At 42.4% G+C, this 18,962-nt stretch overlaps 2 long non-coding RNA genes across 3 annotated transcripts; one reads left to right on the top strand and one right to left on the bottom strand.

Moving 5' to 3' along the window:
* The first annotated feature begins 1,633 nt into the window (after nt 1-1,633).
* Nucleotides 1,634-8,000, top strand: LOC111942703 (uncharacterized). 2 transcript variants are annotated; one of them, XR_002870683.2, is made up of 4 exons: nt 1,634-1,751; nt 2,982-3,099; nt 3,854-3,948; nt 4,417-8,000. It is a non-coding gene; the product is annotated as an uncharacterized LOC111942703 (long non-coding RNA). The 2 variants fall into 2 exon arrangements; XR_015280594.1 differs by having other exon boundaries at nt 3,854-8,000.
* A 7,959-nt stretch (nt 8,001-15,959) lies between these two features.
* LOC111941696 (uncharacterized) lies at nt 15,960-18,762 on the bottom strand. Its single transcript, XR_002870213.2, has 3 exons — nt 18,296-18,762; nt 17,235-17,293; nt 15,960-16,125 (listed from the first exon to the last, which is right to left on the bottom strand). It is a non-coding gene; the product is annotated as an uncharacterized LOC111941696 (long non-coding RNA).
* Between the last annotated feature and the right edge of the window lie 200 nt (nt 18,763-18,962).

Below are 18,962 nucleotides of genomic sequence, written 5' to 3'. Positions count from 1 at the left end.
ATATATGTGGTAAAGAGGGAGCCAAAATTTCCCCCTTCTTCCCACCCAATTCAAATAAAGAGCAAAAAAATTCAGAACCAGAAATTCATATATTCATCCAAAGGTCAAGAGGTAGAAATAAAAGTGTTCCTTCCTAATCATTGAGACTGAAATGTACATTGAAAATGGATTGTAATAAAATTATTAATTATATATATATATATATAATATATAATATATAATATATAATGTATAATATATAATGTATAATATATTATATATAATATATAATATATTATATATAATATATAATATATAATGTATAATATATAATGTATAATATATAATATATAATATATAATATATAATATATAATATATAATATATAATATATAATATATAATATATAATATATAATATATAATATATAATATATAATATATAATGTATAATATATAATATATAATGTATAATATATAATATATGATATATTATATATTATATAATATATATTATATATTATATATTATATGTTATGTATTATGTATTATGTATTATATATTATATATTATATATTATATATTATATATTATTATGTATTATATATCATATATTATGTATTATGTATTATGTATTATGTATTATGTATTATATATATAATGTAAATATAGTTGTGATAGGACACTTCTTGCCAGCTCTTCAGAATCTTTTTCAGTGAATAGTAAATTTATAAGAGGAAACTTTTTTCCTGAAGAATGTAATGAAAACAAGAAAGAGTGACAATGCTACAGTCTCTTCCAGATGTGTCACTGGAAATGATAAGTTTTTGGATCGCTTAATTGTTGTTTTCTAATTAGCTCCTTTCCTATTCTCACACTTCAGTGCCCAAAGCACCCAAGAGAACAGAACACCTGCACCTGGCTCACCCCTGGCATTATTCCCATGCTGAAATTCCTGGGTATGGATGAAAGGAACTGTGCAGCTCTGGAAGTGCCCAGGCTCCAGCTCTGCCTCTCCTCTTTGTTCTGACAAACCCATTGTGGTGCAGCTGGAGCTCTGGGCACTCCGCTCTCCAGCACATTGTGTGGCTCTGTCTGCACAAATCCCATGTGCTCCAAACACGAGGGGCAAAATTACGGTTGCAGGCTTTGTGGGGACGTGGAATGTGATCCATGAAAGCCTGATCAAGGATGCTCGAGGAGAGATGAGGGAGGCTTTTGTGTATGATAGGCTTTTTTGGTGGTGGTGTTTGATTTTGTGAATTGTTCCAAATCTGTGAAGGAAGGAGGCTGTAACGTGGCCAAATCCTACTGGATTCAGTGTCTGACATCCACAGGGACTTCTGGAGCAAGACAGAAGAAATGCTGGAGCTGATGCAGGTGTGTCAGTCAGGAAATACAGATAGCTGCATGTTAATACATAAAAAAGGCACAGCAGAAGCTTCACTTCCTTTCTGGCCTGAGGGGGGAGGAAAAAGTTCAGCAGGGATTACACGGGTCACTTCACACAGTCCATCAAACTTTCAGAGCAACTCCCTCTGAAACCCAAAACCCCCTGGGTTTGTTCAGTGTGGACAGCCCTCAGAGCCCATGCAGTGGGACAGTTCTCACTTCCCCTTCTGCAGAAAAACAACACCACCACCCAGCACAGCTTCACTGAATTTGGTGAATTTTAGTCCCTCCCAACCCTGGCTGGAGCAGCCAGGCTCACTGTGTGCTCCTCAGCCCACCCCGAGCCCTGGCCCTGTGCAGACAGGAAAAGGAGGCTCACAGGTGAGTTTATCACTCCCTGAAAGGAGGTTTCAGTCAGGTGGGGTCGGTCTCTTTCTCCAGGCAGCACTGACAGAATGAGAGGACACAGCCTGAAGCTGTGCCATGGAAATACAGGTTGGATGCCAGGAAAAAGCTTTTTTCCTAAAAAAAAAGGGTGATAAAGACCTGGGATGTTCTGCCTGGGGAGGTGGTGGAGTCCCCATCCCTGGGTGTGTTAAAAAAACATTGGATGTGGCAGTGGTCTGGTTGAGGTGTTAGGGCATGGGGTGGACTCGATGATCCTGCAGTTCTCTTCCAACCCAGTGATTCTGTTCTGCTCTAGACTCAGCTGCAGCTTCCCCTCCACTCCCCACCTCTGCACTCAGGTCTGGCCACGCTTTGATTCCTGCTAAACTGTCAGAAATGTCCAGAAATGGCACCTCTGGATCTGAGGGCAGTCATCCCTCTGGAGCTGCAGGACCAGGATTTAACCTTCACCAGGAGATTCCTCTGAGAGCATCCCCTGCTCTCAGCCCTGCTGAGGGGAAGGAGGAGCTCAGCACTCCTGGGACAGGGAAGGATTCAGGGAGAAATCTCCCACCAGTCCCTGTGGAGGGGGATGCAAGTTCAGCCTCCACCCTTGCAGGGAATCCAGCAGGGTGATGCCAAAATGTGCAGTCTCAGGATGTAAAAATGACCACTTCACACCAATGCTGGAAGCCAAAGTCCTCAAAGTCCTCACACCTGCCTAAAAATCTTTTTGGTTTTTGTTTTTTCTTTTGGTAGGTGAATCTTGGTCTCCTTGAGAGCACAAATACTGGTTATGGTGTCTCCATTCAAAAATTCTCACTCCTTATTTCCCTCCTTTCCTTCCCTTCAATGATTTATGTAAAAAGACAGAAAATATCAGCTGAGTCCCCTCTGTTGTTTCTTGGCTTTTTTGTCCCATCAATTTAAATTGTCTTGAGCAATGCCTCCTGTGAATGATTATTTTTCAGCCTATTTTACCTCATTAGGAAGCTTTTTTTTTCCCTTGACAAACATCCCAACCCCTCCATTTCTTATTTCCACCCCATTATGTCCACTTATCCCCTTACACAAACACTTCTTTGTTCCCCAACTGCATCTCAAATACCCATGATTCAGATACCAGTTTCATACAGAATATGACATATTCAATTAGCTCTTTTCTTGTTTTTCCCCTTCTTCTGTAAAAAACTTTTTAACCCCTTGACTCTGGTTGTATAACAGGAATAAGGGGATATAAAAATGTCCTCATCTCTAACCAAGCAAAAGGCCTGCAGCAGCAACTGCAAACAGAAGCAAGGTGAAAATAAGAACTCCTGGAGTGTGCAGTCACATGAATTTTGTGAGTAATTTACTTGGCAACTACTTGCAGTAGGTTTAATTCAGTTACTGATTTATTCAAGTGAGCAGCAATTTCTGAGAGCTGCAGCATTGTTACTCTGTCAAATTTCACACACAAGAGCATTTGCATGAGAAAAGGAAAATAGGTTTCCTCACCTCTGCTGCTGGCACAAATTCAATCAACAAACCCCAGCATTCCCTACATAAAACAAGGAAGTTTTCATCAGCTGATCTGTCCACACAGCTTTCAGCCTGGGCTCCCTCAAACACTTTTTGTTTGTGTCTCAGCTTCTCACTCACCTGTGACAGAAGGCATCACTAAAACTTCTCAAAGTGGCAGCTTTGATTCCAAAGTGGCACATGAGACCAAAATATCGACTTGTAAACCAAATTCACAACCCAGAATTTATAAACCAGGTGCTAAGCCTGAATGATTGTGGTCTGTAAGTGCATTGTCAAAAGGGTGATTCCCATTATTTTATCACTCTAATTTATAGATCTGATCTCAGTTCTGAACTCTTTAAATCTGCCCTTTCAAAATTAACTGTTTTAGAAAACAGGTTTTAAAAAACTGGTTTAGATAAACATGTTTTAGCAAAAGACCTCCAGAAAAATTGTCATACACTTTCTGTCACTTGAAGTAAACTATAAAGAAACCTTTTCATCTGTTCTGATGTTATTATTTAGTGTGTTGGCTCATCACTAATTATTTCCTTAGCATTAATCAAGATTATTCTTCATTTTCTTTAAAATAGCTCACCCAAACCTTAGGAGCAGTGAGCTTCTCTTCAGAGTTGCTTTTGGAAAGAATGAAAGCACTTGACACTTTGGAACTTTGACTCATTCAAAGGTTTGGTACAACACAATTTCACATTGATTCTTTTTTTCCCCCTCAAAAAAGCAAACTGACACTGATGTCACCTGTAATAACTCATCAGTTGACTTAAGACACAGTGTCCTCGAATTTGTAAATATTTTCAGCTGTGTCAGACAAGTGGCTTTTAGAGCAAGTGGAAAACACCCAGTGCTGCCCATCAGCGAGGTCCTGTCAGGGTAAAACACAGACAGGGGAGAAAGGAGACCTGATACCCTGTCCTTATGATTCAGGAGCTTGAGGGAGCTCAAAACACTTCATCTTCAAAACATCACCTGTCTCCCTACAGCTTTCCTGGCTTCTGAAAACCCTTTTACAGTCTGTCAGCTTCCCAGTCAGCAGAGCCAACACCACAATTAAGAAATTTAAGGGAAAAAAAATATTTTAAGCTTTTTTTTGTTTTGTTTTTTGGTGGGTTTTGGTTGTTTGTTTTTTTTTTTCCAGGGGTCTTTTCTTCTGTGGTTGCATGTGTCTTTAGCAAGGACAGCTCTGGATGCTGGGTGGACCCTGCTTGGATTAATGACAGATGGAGCAGCTGAGGTTGCAGTGTACACTCCCAATGAAGCACATCCACACTTCTCCTCCTTCCCTCCCTCCCAGCTTCACCCTCCTCTGTAAATCAAGCAAGAGACAAACCAGATCCCCTCTGCCTTTTGTTATCAGTGCCGTGGATAATCCCCCCCTGGTAACAATCCATGTGGCCAATAATCAATCCAAGGGAGGGGATTAGCAGCAGTGAGAAAATGCACCGTGACCAAACACTTCTCCTTGCACCCTTGCTGCTGCTCAGAAAATCGTCGGGACAAGCACCTTCTCAGGCTAATTGCTGACAAATGTGAGATAAACAGCCTGCTATCACAACCAGCTCCCCTCCCTCTTTAAGGGAAGGGGTGCAATTAAAGCCTTCAGCATTACACAGATCGTGACATCCGTTTATTGTTCTTGCTCCGCACAAATGGAGCTTTATCTCCATTTTTCATACACCAGATGCTATTACGAAACACTCACATTTGGGGAAGAGAGGCAGGCCTGGGAAATTCTGGGCCAAGAAGTTGCAGGAAGGGAAAGAAATGCCTCGATTCATCTGCAGGCTGGCAGGTTCTGTGGCAGAAGGTGTGGGACGAGTCCGGGTTGCTGGGCTTGGAGACACAACAACCCAAAGAACAAATACCCCTGTATTTCTCTCCATAACTTGCTGGAAGAGCTGTGCTGTGCTTGGAAATAAAACATGTGAGGAGAGAGAAAAAACCGTATTGAGTGCAACCAGAAGCTCGCTCAGACTCTCATCAGAGAATTTTTCTTCAGTGGGCATTGCCCATTGTGGTAAGAGGTGAATTCTCCAAGTTAGTAAGGATGAGTCAAAGGTGAAATCCTGATGTAAACGGTTTGAACAAAGACCAGGGGTATTCTCCCTGCCATCCAGCTGCTCCTGTGGCTGGCAGCCCTGGATTTGTCACTGTTTATTCTGCACTGAGAGGGTCTCAGCCCTTGGCCAAGCTCCCCTCAGCAGCCCTGGGCTGTGCAGAAACCCCTCCAGTGCCAGGATATCTCACAGATGGACCAGAACTCCAATCTTTAAGGTTCCTCCCAGCCCAAAGCTTTCTGTGATTCTGTGTCTCCTGTGGACAAGCCACCAGGCTGTGAAGAAGAGTGAAAAGTGGGATTCACCACTTCTTGGCTATGCTAGCAACAATTAAACCAAGCAGTTAATTCTTGCATCTCTGAACTACTCCATCAGGAATTATACCCTTATTTCACACAGCCTGACTCATCATTGCACTTAATTTCATGTGTTACTAATCATTTCATGTACTACTAATCTAAATTACTAATTTAGAAACCTGGTACCTCTAATTTCCCTCTATTTCCATAATTTCCGCTTTGTGATAGCAAGAAGAAAAGTGGATAAATATTATTGAGCAGACCCATGACAAAGGAAACAGAAACCTTGTAATGCCTTTTGCAGACTTCATGTTCTGCCTCCTGCCTTGCCTCCTCCACTCCCAGCACAGAGGAGCCCTCAGCAAAGCAGATGGGTTCATCATTTCTAAGTCTGGCAACCCATTTCAACCCCTTCTACATCAGTTTATTAAAATAATGCAACATATTTAGTATCTGAGTGTACTTTTTAATGTGCATATGCTCTGCTCATGCACCAAAAAATGCTGCCTTGTATCTGTACTTTACACCAACCCAGCAGGCTTATGTTTGCTAAGAGAAGGGCATTTAAAATTTAACCCTCGTTTGACTTCAGATGGGGATAAATCTCCTATTTTATAGCAACACTTGGAATACCCTTACAGTAAATTCTTACAACTAAAACCCTTATGATGCTGTGACTGATGGAGCCCAGAGCACAGACTCCCAAAATCAATTAAAAACACTTCTGAGGGGGTCGTAGGCAAAGAGGAGGTGTCCCCAAGAGATGCTTTAAGGTTCCCATGCCCTCTGAACACAACCATGATGCAGGGCTCACGATGGAAGATCCCACACGTGTCTCATGCCGCCCTTGTATCCAGTCAGGTCATGTATTTTCTATTGATCAACCCCAAAAACATGGTAGAAAGTCAGAGAGGTCTCTGGGAGGGACTTTTCTGCCTGTTCCAGTCAGAAGTCTTGCGATGAACAGTTCGGTTCTACTTAATTCCCCTTCTCAAAGTGACTCTGGCATGACTGATGGGAGAAAAACGGAGATTTTAGTAAAAACATCATCTTACCCCATCCCTGGCAGTGTCCAAGGCTGGTTTAGTGTAAGGTGTCCATGCCCAAGGCAGGGCTGGAATGGGATGTGTTTTAATGTTTCTCCCAACCTAAACCTTTCCATGCCTGTGATCTTCTCTAGGAAGAGGCAGACCATTAAAACACCTCTGTGTCTTCCAGCTGTCTGTGATTCCCTGGAGAATATTGTCTCTGGTTTGCCTTAAACACTCAGAGTGAAGACAAATCCACCATCTCTTGGGTAGTTGTTTCACATGTTTCAGTTGATTCAGTGAATTTTTTCTTTTGACTACCCCAAGATATGCTCAGGCCCTGTTTGGGGACAAGCCTAATTATGCTTTAGGGTTTTGCACAGCATCTATATTGCTCAGGGAATTTGCTTTTTTGGGGAATTACATCAAGCTTCACATCTCAGAGCACCAAGCACTCACTGGAGTTGACCAGGAATTAACCTACAGGCAGGTGGTTTGAACTCCTAATGAATTTTTCCTTCCTTTTCAAGCAGTGTGAACATCTGTCATGGTGGGAGTTGTCATCCCTCTCATCTCCTGGGCTCCTTTCCATGCACAAATTTCCTACAGCACCAGAGTTTTTCCTCCTGTTCAGGAGGAACTTTGGTGCCATGAGGTGCAGGGGGCCGTGGTAGCAGAACACAGCTGGACACCTGCAGATGTGGATCAAACCTGCAGCAAAACACTCCACTTTTATAAATGCAAATGGTTTTAAAGCTTTAACTTCTCGAGAGCCTTTCCCTATTCGCCTCAGCAGGTGCCACAGGATTATACACACCCTGAATTTAAAATCTCTCAGATCAGTGGGGTCATTTTTCTTCCACCGTTGTTTGCAACAGGGATTTTCATACCCATTCATGGATCATCTGACCCTGCCAATGCCAGACAGGAGCTGCTGTGCTGGAAAAGGCTTTATCTCACCCAGAAACAGCTCCATCTCTGTGGGCACAGCCAGCAGTGATTATCCTGGTGCTCACAGATCACTCTGTGTTTGGCAGGTGGGGTTCCTTCCTGCGGGCTGATCTCCCAGCAAAGAGTGGCTTGTGGTGATTAATGCTGTGGGATGATATTATGGATTAGGATTTGTCCTTCCTTCCCCCTCACCCTTGTCCAAGGCTTTCCTAAATGACAATCCCTCACCTGTTCGTGCTCAGGGCAAGAATCAGACTTGTGCTGATGTCCCTTGCCCGGGACCCAAAATGTAAGAAATTGTATTTAAGGGATAAGTGGTTTAATTAACGCTGCAAACTCCTTGGATGATGCTGTTTTCAATGTAAGGATAAAATTTCTTCCAGCTTTCAATTTTTTTTAGACAAAGACAATACTCCTCTTTGCACCTCCTGCTGCCAGCCTGTAGTTCCAGCTGTCCCAGACCATCCTGCTTTCTCATGTGCCATGTTCTTCATAAAACAGGCAGAGATGTCCCTCCACACATGTCTTTCTTTGGGAAAGAATGAAAAAAAAAGGGTCATTTGCTTCTTTAGGGGCAAAGGCTTTGGAAGCAAAATAATCTGAGCCAAGCTTTAGAAGGTTATTAAAAAAAAAAAAAATATAAAATAAAACAAACAAACAATCAAGCCAAGCTTGCTGCAGATGGCTGGGAGCAGCACCTCATTTTTCATTATGGGGGGTGGCTGGTGACTTTATTTTTCTTGGCCCTGAGAAAGACCAAGCATTCCTTGAGCCATGTAAATATCCAGCTACGCCTCACTCAGTGCAGGATGAGCACACACATCAGTGGCTTTTCATCAGACACATGCTGCCTGCTCTGGGGCCGAGCTCTCAGGGGGGTGGGCAGAGGAAGGGCCAGCAAAGTTCATGGGAACGTCTCCAGTCCCCTCCATTCCCAAAGCAGCCCCTGCAAAACCTTGTCAGCAAGGTATCTGTGATGCTTCCAGGGCAGAAACCTCGGGGGGGGGACCTGGGGAGCTGCGGTCTCGTGGGACACCTGGCCACCAAAGGTGGCCACTTCAAAGAGAGGTGTCCACTCCTCCAGGCCACCCATGGAGAAAGCTTATCCCCAGCTCTTGCTGGCCAGGGATGGGTCCAAGGTTTTGGGAATTCTCTCTGGGGGGGACACAAAGCCATTCACCTCGGTGGTGTCAGAGGAACCACCACGGGGAGGGCGGGATGTGGCTTTAAATGATGATCTGGTGGAGCGGCTGCACATCGGGCATTGGAAACACATGCTGCACCAGAGAGCTGTCATTGTTAAGTGATATCACAGCTGGCCAGGAGGAATTCTCCTCTGGTGGGCAGAAATGCCTCTCCTGACTGGTTTTGTGGATGCATTCCTCCTCCCCGTTGTTCATTGTCTGAGCCGAATGAAGCTGCCTCTCCAGCCTGTGCTGCCTCTTCCTTGTACCAAACACATAAAACAAATGAAGGAAACAAAATTAGCAGCACCAGACTCTTCCCTGATACTTTGAATATAGAAAAAGATGTTATTTTTGAATGGAGTGAAAACATTTTATCTGGTAATTCCAAGTTAATGGTCGCTTTTCTTGAAAAGAAGCATCTGGATCCACTAGGCACCTCTGCAAAAACCAGCCTCAGTCTAAACGTGGCTGTAAAAATCAGATTTGAGCGCTTGGCAGCCCTTTCTTCCTGGAATCCCAAGAAAAACTCTTATCTGAGTATGAGGGCAGGAGTCACAAGGCAGTAACAGAGCAACTGACTGAACATTTACAGCTAAATTTTGCAAAGTAGGGAAACTTCAATATTCTCCTCAACAACTTTCAGGATCTGTATCAAAATATCTCCCTAACATTTTTATTTTTATTTTTTTTCCTAAGCATTAGAAAGTTTAGCCCAACAAAGCAGCTGTTTTGCAATGGGTTCTCTTTTTAGTCTCTTGGCTTTGTGTTCAGGAAGATGTGAGACAAAGACAGCTTTTAGTGTGGATGAGAGCACAGGAGATCCTAATTACACCTGGGGAAAAACAATTCTTGTCTTTCCATGAACAGCTTTTTTTAAAAGAGGAAGAAGACATGCTTAGGTTGAAAAGACAGGTCTCCAGGCATTTTCTGTTTTTTAAAGATCACTCCAAAAACTTTACATTTTGAGACAAGACACCTCTTTCATTTAGCTCAGATCTTTTCATCTTCTGAACTTATACAATTAGGGAAAAAAAAAAAAAAAAGAGTAAAAAACCAAGACAAAACAGAAAAAAAAACCCCAAAGGCTTTATTTTTAAAGGACAATATGCTTTGAAACTTTTAAAAAATTTGCTTAATGTATTTCGAAGTTTAAGAAAACATTCCTTTTCTTAGCTAATTTATCAGCTGGATTTGCCTGCAAGTCCATCCCGTGAAAACCAGCTTTTGGCACTTGTATGATGACATGGTTCTATTCCCACGAGTAGAAGAACCAGAGATTCCCCAACAGAACTCTAAACTATGACTAAGCTTGGTGATTAATTAACAGCATTCACATTAATTGATCCAGAGCCTCCTTGATGCTACTGTGGGAGGAGGGCACAGAGCTGATGTCCTGATGGGACACTTGTGGTTGGGTTCTTTTCCCCCTTGGACTGGGATTGATGAGAGAGAGGCAGTTTTCTCCTGTTCAGACTTGGCTGTTTATTCTCCTTTTATCTGCATTTCATGGGCACAGGGTACAAGGAGCTGAGTGCACTAAGATAGAAAAGGTGCAAAATGGCCAACAAAGATCTTCTGCAAGGTCTTTTATATCTCCATTTACCCAATTAACAGATTCCAGGTAATTTATTCTTCTTAGTGACCCAATGATCCTTCACCTGTGAGCTGCACTGCAGCATTCTCTGCCCAATCACTCACTGCCACCCAAAAACCTCGAGAAGAAGATGAAGAAGGAAGAAGAAGGATAAGAGACAACTCCCCAATTCCTCCATCTTGCCTCTTATTTCTTAAACAAATTTAAACTTTTACTTTCTCATCCAGTGACTTAGGAAAACTCTCTAATTTACACACTTACATTTTCAGTTTTCTCTACTTAACTCTAACAGTTGCTAAACATGGTGCTGTGTAAAACTCGGTGCTTTCTTGGGGGTCAGAGTTAGGCATCACAGATAAAGGTATATATCTTGCATCTCTGACCCCAACATGCTGAATCACAAACAACCCCTTTTTTATCTCACTTTTTCATTTCACTCCACCTCTGTATCAGCAGCTGGACATCTCCTCTCCAGAACTGGGTGGGTGAAACGAGAACTTTTTACCAAAACTGGCCGAGGCAAAGCCAGCTGAGCAGGGAAGGCAAGAGCCAGGCACACGAGCAAAGCCAGACAAGGAATTCTTTCCCTGCCTCCCCTCCAGCACCTCCCGGAGGGCAGGGCCCCCTCACCTGTGCCTTGGGGAGACAAACACCAGCCCTGCCCTCATCCCCTTCCTCCCCGCTCCCCTTCCCACTCCCAAACCGTGTGATCAGTAATTAGCAATGGGTGATTAGTGCCGAACGCTGTGGAGCAGGGCTGTGCTCCGTTCCGGTGGCCTGTCCTGGCTGTGTCCCCCCGAGCTCCCCCAGCCCCTCCCGGCACGGCCACACCGGGGGCAGGAGAAGGCTCTGGGTGAGCTCAGCAATAAAAAAACGTCCAGAACTTACACTCACAGGTAGTGAAAACTGGTATTTTTCCTCTAAATGAGTAGACATAACAATTCCCCAGCATGGTGGACAGGAAAGGAAAATAACGCAGGTGTGTATCCTTGTTCCTCAAGATCACAGTGATGTTGGACCTTCCACTGAGAGGTTTGCAGTCGTGCCCTAGAAGTTCCTCTATTAATAATTAGATTTCAGGATGCCCCCTGATCTGGATTCAGCAGTGTTTGAAAGGAAAGATCTCACAATCAAGGCAGGGCACAGCCCAAGAACTTCTGTTATTAACACCTTTTTTGTCTTTTCGTACAGTAACTTCTCTTGTCTGCCCAAAGAGCCAAACAAATCACATTTTAAAGAGGATGGATATTGGGATGACAGGAGGAAAATCTCACCTAAGGGACAGAGAAAAGGACACAGACCATAACCAGGAGCAGGAAGCAAGGGGGAGGTGAAATTACTGTAATGGCACCAAGAGCAGGAGTCATGTAACAACACTGACAACATATCATCAATAGTAATAAAATAAAAATTAGTGCTGCATCCTCACTTCCCTTTTCCCCACAATATAACTCTTCTTCTGGCTGAGTTGTTTCATTAGTAATCAGGAGAACGGTGAGAACTTAAACAAACCTGTTTGGTGAGGAAACTCCCTTGAAAAATACTAAAAAGAAAGCAAATTCTCAAAACAGAGACAAAAAGAGAGAGGAGAAGAAGAATAAAAGTCAACTGAGAAGTCTCCAAGGGAAAAAAAAAAAAAAAGAAAAGAAAAAAAAAAAAGGAAGACTTAATTATGCACTAGTTTCTTTTCCTAGCATGTTCCTTGACTTGGCACAGCTGGAAAATAGAAAGCTCGCTGCCAAAATATCAAATGTCGCTGGTGTGGGCTCAGTGCTCGTAAAGTTATGTGTGTGTCTTTCTCCCCCTCCTCGTCTGATTGCACAGAAAGATGAAATGAGGGGCTCAGTGAGATAAACACTGGCAGCTGTCTGGAAGCTGGCTGCAGTGGGCAGGGTCCCTTGCAAGGAGCCACAAGGGGCTTTTTCAACTTTTTCTTTTGGCGGGGGAAAGAGCGATTTGCGAAACCGGGTCTGTGCAGAGGACACTGCTGTCGAGTCCCCAGGTCCACTTGCCATTTCTCGGTGATGAATTGCCACGCTGTGGACATGCTGCTGCTGAGGGATGTGCCACAGAGCTAAAAGCTGTTTTGTTTCGTGAAGGAGTGGGCTTCTCTTTGCAGCTTGCGAACAATGAGCTTTCTGTACAGGCAGTCCTAGGACAGGACTGTAAAAGGATATGAAGTTTAGCACAGAAATAGGCCCCAAGCTCTGTAGGGCAATTCACCCATGGAAATGCTGACCTCGTCCATTCAGATATTACACAGAATTTATATATCTAAATCGGGATTACATACCATTTCTGAAAGAAGATGGAGTTCTATGCATGATAGATTTTCCAGATTTCTAGTCACTGGGACCAGGAACAGCATTTTTCTGCCCAATTAGTCTATATTTCTTCAAAGAGATCTTCCCCAGATCTGATTTCATATGCCTTACAATCTTTTGTGACTTCACTTCCTTTTTCACCACTTTACAGCAGGGAATATTCCAGACTGTTACAGCTAAAAATAAAAACAAGAAATATTCTGATTTATCTTGAGACTTGCAAGGATGGTGATATATCCTTGTGACACTATGACAGATATAAAAATACATTTTCTGTCTGGTAACAACTAGCTTAGCCCTGACCATATCACCACGGGTTTTTTAAGGTGATGGAATGGTGCAGGGATTTGCAAAATGGATGTAGGGAGTGCTTTTTGTCAGGCAGGTTTCAGGATGGGATGGGACGGAATAGAAATAGAAAAAAAGAGAAATGGAAATGGAAATGGAAATGGAAATGGAAATAGGATGGGGTGGGATGGGGTGGGATGGGGTGGGATGGGGTGGGATGGGATGGGATGGGATGGAATGGAATGGAATGGAATGGAATGGAATGGAATGGAATGGAATGGAATGGAATGGAATAGAATAGAATAGAATAGAATAGAATAGAATAGAATAGAATAGAATAGAATAGAATAGAATAGAATAGAATAGAATAGAATAGAATAGAATAGAATAGAATAGAATAGAATAGAATAGAATAGAATAGAATAGAATAGAATAGAATAGAATAGAATAGAGAATGGGTTGGAGAGAGAGAGACCCCAAATCTGCTCTTGTTCCACCCCCTACCACCTTCCACCAGACCACATGGATGATGATGCTGGGAACAGGGAGGAAACACCAGCTGGACCCACGGCACTGAGGAGAGGCAGCTTCAGACACAACAGAGGGGTTTTTTTACAGGTATATTTTATATACATGTGTCAATAACCGGCAGCACAGCCTGGCAAGGTCACATCACACATTGCTCCAGGCACAAGATGAATCAGGCTTGGGTGAATTAGGAGGGTCGTTCAGCACCACCGAAATGCCCTTGGAGGCACACAGAGAGGCTTCTCCCTCCCTCCCTCCCTCCCTCCCTCCCTCCCTCCCTCCCTCCCTCCCTCCCTCCCTCCCTCCCTCCCTCTGCTGACACTTTTAAAGCCTTTGGTTCCCACTGGCTTGATGAGTTGCACCATTGGTAAACATTCTAAACCATAGGAAAGGCTGGTCAAAGTGCTTTTCCCCGCAATTAACAACTCCTTTGGTAATTACATTTGTTCTTGAAGTTCTTTGCAGAAGGCTTTCCCACCATTATTTGTGACTCCTCTTTATCCTCTATCATGTGATTGTTTTATTGCAGGAACGTGGGCTTACCCCATTATGCATGGCACCTCCCACCAACACTTGGCTTGGGATGATTATTTTGCTCATATTTTCCTTTCATGTTTCTCAGCCATCCCTGGCTTTTTTCCACTTGAGCTCTGGGAACAATGATGGAACTGAAATGTGCAGAAGCAGACTGAAATAGGCAGTCTGCTGACAGAATAAGATGTGATTAAAAAACAGTTTGAAGAGTTTCAATAACCCATTCTTCTAGAACTTCACAATACCACAAATGGGACACAGCACAAACGGTCTGAAGGAGATGAGTCAAAGGATCAGCTGGATTGCTTTTGGAACCCTGCAAATGGATCAGTGCCTCACCTGTTTACATTCTGCATGGACCAAACACTTTGAAATGTGGAGTTTGCCAGTTCTTCATTGCCTCTCAAAGAAATCCCCGAGGAATTCCATGTGCAGGCATAGATAGGATACAGTGAATGTGCTTTAACTGGTGGGTGTGCTGCCCTTGGGTTATAACTGAGACAACATTTGCAGAGAAGAGCCAATAAAATAGCTGGGGTAGCCAGTTAACTTACACAACCAAGATCTTTTCCCCTTTTTTCTCACTGAAACAGCTAATATTAACTTTTCACATAAACCTGCTGCAGATGTAAATTCATCTCGGGCAACAAAAGATCTTGCCAGGAGAAGAGAGGGACAGGCTGGGTTAACATGATTTATTTGTATTTCCTATTGGGAAAAGCTCGTTCAGGTGGAAACTGCCACATTAAACCCATAAATGCAGCAGAGTCATTCTGCTGCCCCTGAAATGTCAGGAGGCACTTTTGAAAGGAAAATAGATAAATACTCTGTTTCTGTCACTTTTTTTCCCCCTCCACTTTCAGAAGCCCCTCATCTCCAGCATAAAAGAAACACAGCATATTCCCACCTGTGACTTTTCTCATTCAGCAGAATTATCCAGGCTTAAAACATGGATAATTCTGAAATTAATTATATTAATTAATAAAAAAGCCCATGCTGAAAACCACTGGGCTTGGGAGTTTCCTACTGTGAAGGTGTTTCCAAAAGAGGAGATAAAAGATGCAGGGAGTTCCAGTCTGAGGCTATTAATAAATGCATAAATAAATAAATTAGATGAAAACCAAAACACCACAAACAAACAATAAGCAGCAGGGAGGGGAGGTGTCCAACACTAAATGAAGTTGAGTTCTCACCTCGGGTAAGCCCTGCAGCAAGGAAATCAACAAAAACTCACCCATTTCACCAGAAGTGTCCCCCAGTCCTGAGTTCAAGACTTAAATGCTTAAAATTTAAGAAATGGAATCACTACAAAACCAGTGAAATGTTAGAAATTTAGGCAGGATTTCTTCTGATTTTTTATATGTAACATTTTGAGAAGCAGAGGTCCTTCCAGGCACAGTCCTAAAGCACTGCAGAAATAACTAAGAATTAAAAGATGCTACAGTTTGCTTATGGCAATGGTTGATTTTATGGTTGATTTTTCTGCCCAGGGACAACAATACACCAAAAAAGCCAGACCTTAGGGATAATATTTCCCAGTATTTGTGGCAATATGTGTGGAAGGGCAGGTTTGTATTTGCTTTTTTCTTAATGAAAAAAATTAAAATAATTTATTTTTTTTGCAGCAGAACTTACCCTTCTGCTGCAAAGCATTGGCCTTTTGAAATTTTTTTCACATTTCTGCTGAAACTTAAATTATAAATTGTGATTCAGTATTAAAAATTACATTCTAATCCCTTTTAATTTCCACACATTATGGCAAAAATTATCAATGCTCCCTTGCAGTAGGTCACTATAAATGAAACTTAACTTTTTATTAGGAATAAAAATTATTTTGAACTCTGAAAACAGTATTGTTTTCATGAAAGAGCATTTTTTTATTGAAGAGCGCAGGCCAGGTGCCTCCAGCACACTAAGGATTTTATTTTTTTTTTATTAACACTAACCTCTTTTTAACACTGAAAGTGCGCCTTGTGAAGATTAAATCTGAATTTTTCTCCAAGATAATTGCATTTCTGCTCCTCTCTGATGCCACCATGGTGAGATCTGGGGCACTGCTGTGGTGTTAAGCAGAAAAGGAGCAAATTGTGTTGGTATTGACCAAGTGGTGGGTGGAAAAGTTTCCAGTTCATTCTTGCCCAAATCACTCCCCTGTTGGTTCCCAGCAGTTTTTCGGAGTGTACCCAGGGTGCAGAGCATCCCCAGGCAGGTTTTTTGGGTGATTTAACCCAAAAAAAGGCTCCACCTGGAGCATGAGGTCTCCGTGCTCTTCCCTCCGCCCTGAGGAGCCCCAGCGAGCTCCAAGCAAGGACAAGCACTACAAATCCACCCAAAAAAAACCCTTCAGGCACAGTTCCCCCCTCAGCAATCCCCCTCTGTGACATCTCATCAGGGATTAGACCTTGCTGTGGGGTTCCCTTCTCTGTGTATTTCACCAAGAGCGAGTAATCCCATATTTTATTTTATTTCTTTTTTTCCCCTAACGTCAACACCGTCACTTTCCAGAGCAGCTCCTGAATCAATCAACATTTCAGCAGTGCTGGGGGACAGGAAAACTCAGCTGCTCTGGCCTGGCTCTGAATTAACTCCTGCCCTCAGAGGCTCTGCTCCCCCCCAGGGAATCGCCCTTATGGAACAGGGGCGACTTTTAAAAACTTTTAAAATATTTGTACAGGATTAGATTCCGTCCGCCCCGCGTGCCACCGAGTCACGGAGCTCGTGGTGGCTTCTGAGAACAAGGATCAAACTCACAATTAAACAGCAGGAACATCACCCCCTCTTTCCTGCATGGAAAAGTACAGAAACAGGAATGGGCTGTGGAACGTGGATGTCGTGTAATTTTTAAGGGATGGGATTGAAAGGCCCCCAGAATCACTCCAAGATTATTTTTTGCTTCAGACACATCAAACAAATAATCTTGACTTCGTTCATGGAGAAATTAGGCTCCCTATAGGAAGATGGGTTACTGAGAGTGCAATTCACATGTAATTTGTGCACATTATTTTTAATTTCATGGATTAGAGCTGCTTCTCCATCCTGAAGAAATTGTCCTTCAGATCGACCAAACCAAAAATAAAAAACAAAAACAAAAACTCATAAAGAAACCAAGAAAACCACAGGAAATTAAATAACTGTACAGTGACTACGGCCCAGCAGAGTTATTCACCACAACCTCATTCACACTTTTATTCCCTCCTACACTCACATTGTTCCCACACCTCCTTCCTGCAAGAGGAAGAATTTGGGATCAACGTTCTAAAAGTGCAAAAGCTGGGATTTAACAAAACCTCTGTAAGCACTTAACTGGATAATATTTGGAAAACTAACCTGAAGGAACAAAGTCAAAAAAGAAGTTCAAAATGTCAAACGTGGGTGTAAAAGGCAGGTAACATCATTTATATTGCATTGCTATACATCATATATATGCCATATAAATTATATACTATGATATATATATATATATGATGTATTTTATGCTGAATATTACCTACTACTCTGTATAAAATTGTACATTACAAATTACATGTAAAAGAAAATTAATATCGAAATATGACAGCTATAAATATTGCACATGCTATAGAAATGCATAATATTATGCTGTAATATTAGTTATATATTACTAATTAATATGTAATAATAAGAAAAAGGCAATATATAATATAAAAACACATCTATTGCATTGTAATAAATGGAATCCTATTTATGACACTGTATATCATACATTATGCAATATCATTATTAATCATATATATTTTATATTTTATATTTATATATTATAATAAGTTATGTATTACTTATTTTGTGTTTTGCAGGATACATTATGTATTATATAAGTTATATAATATATAAGAGATCTATATTACTGCTATATAATGCTATGGTTTATTATACTTAACATATAATGCATAATAAATAATATATAATTTATGATAATGGGCTTGTTTAATATAGCACTGATATATATATAATACAATTCTCAAATTATAAATTATAATAAAGAAATTCTCTAATGGCCCAAGGAACAGGTGGTGTGTTAAAAACAGTCTAAGCTTCAACTCAGCAGCACAAGGAATGAAGTGAAACCTCACAAAGATGCTCATTCCACAATGAAATGTTTTGCTGAAACTTGTTATTTACAAGGAATAATGCCCTTAAATTTGAGTGTGGGGCTCTGCAGAAGGATTTCAGAAGGGCTGGACAGTAACACAGGGAAGCACCACCACGTACCCTGTAAAAATCTCACAATTAGCTGTGTTCATACAGGATTTCAGGATGAGATGGTAGGGATCCCTGAAGAGCCAGGAGGCAGCTGGCCTGCAAAAACCCTCCCTGGTGCTCCACGGAGCCGTGCAGGACGGGAAATGAAGGCACTCTGGTCATGTTCAGCTCCTAAATTCATCCTCAGCCAGGTCTGAGTGAGTGGGGGTCCTGCTCTTGGCCCTCGAGGCTGGCTTCAGACAATCACCGAGTTATTTCAGGCTGGAGAGGCCTTTGAGATCATCAGGCCCAACCACTCCTCCAGCACTGACCTGTGTCCCAGGTGCCACATCCACACACTTTCTGAGCTCTTCCAGGGACAGGGATTCCATCACTTCCTCAGGCAGCCCATTTCAATGGTTCACAGCCCTTTTATCCCCTCCTGCTGTCCCCCCTGAGCCTCCCCTGGCCCAGCCTGAGGCCGTTCCCTCTCCTCCTGTCCCTGTTCCTGGGAGCAGAGCCCAGACCCCCCCCGGCTGTCCCCTCCTGGCAGGGACTTGTGAAGAGCCAGAAATTCCCCCTGAACCTCCTTTTCTCCAGGCTGAGCCCCTTTCCCAGCTCTCTCAGGAATTCTCCAGCCCCTTCCCAGCTCCGTTCCCTGCCCTGGGCACACTCCAGCCCCTCAAAGGCCATGAGG

Source organism: Cyanistes caeruleus, chromosome Z (assembly GCF_971803275.1).
Source record: "Cyanistes caeruleus chromosome Z, bCyaCae1.hap1.1, whole genome shotgun sequence".
NCBI lineage: Eukaryota > Metazoa > Chordata > Aves > Passeriformes > Paridae > Cyanistes > Cyanistes caeruleus.
Note: the sequence above shows the minus strand (reverse complement) of the source record. Positions and strands in the feature narration are given on the sequence as shown.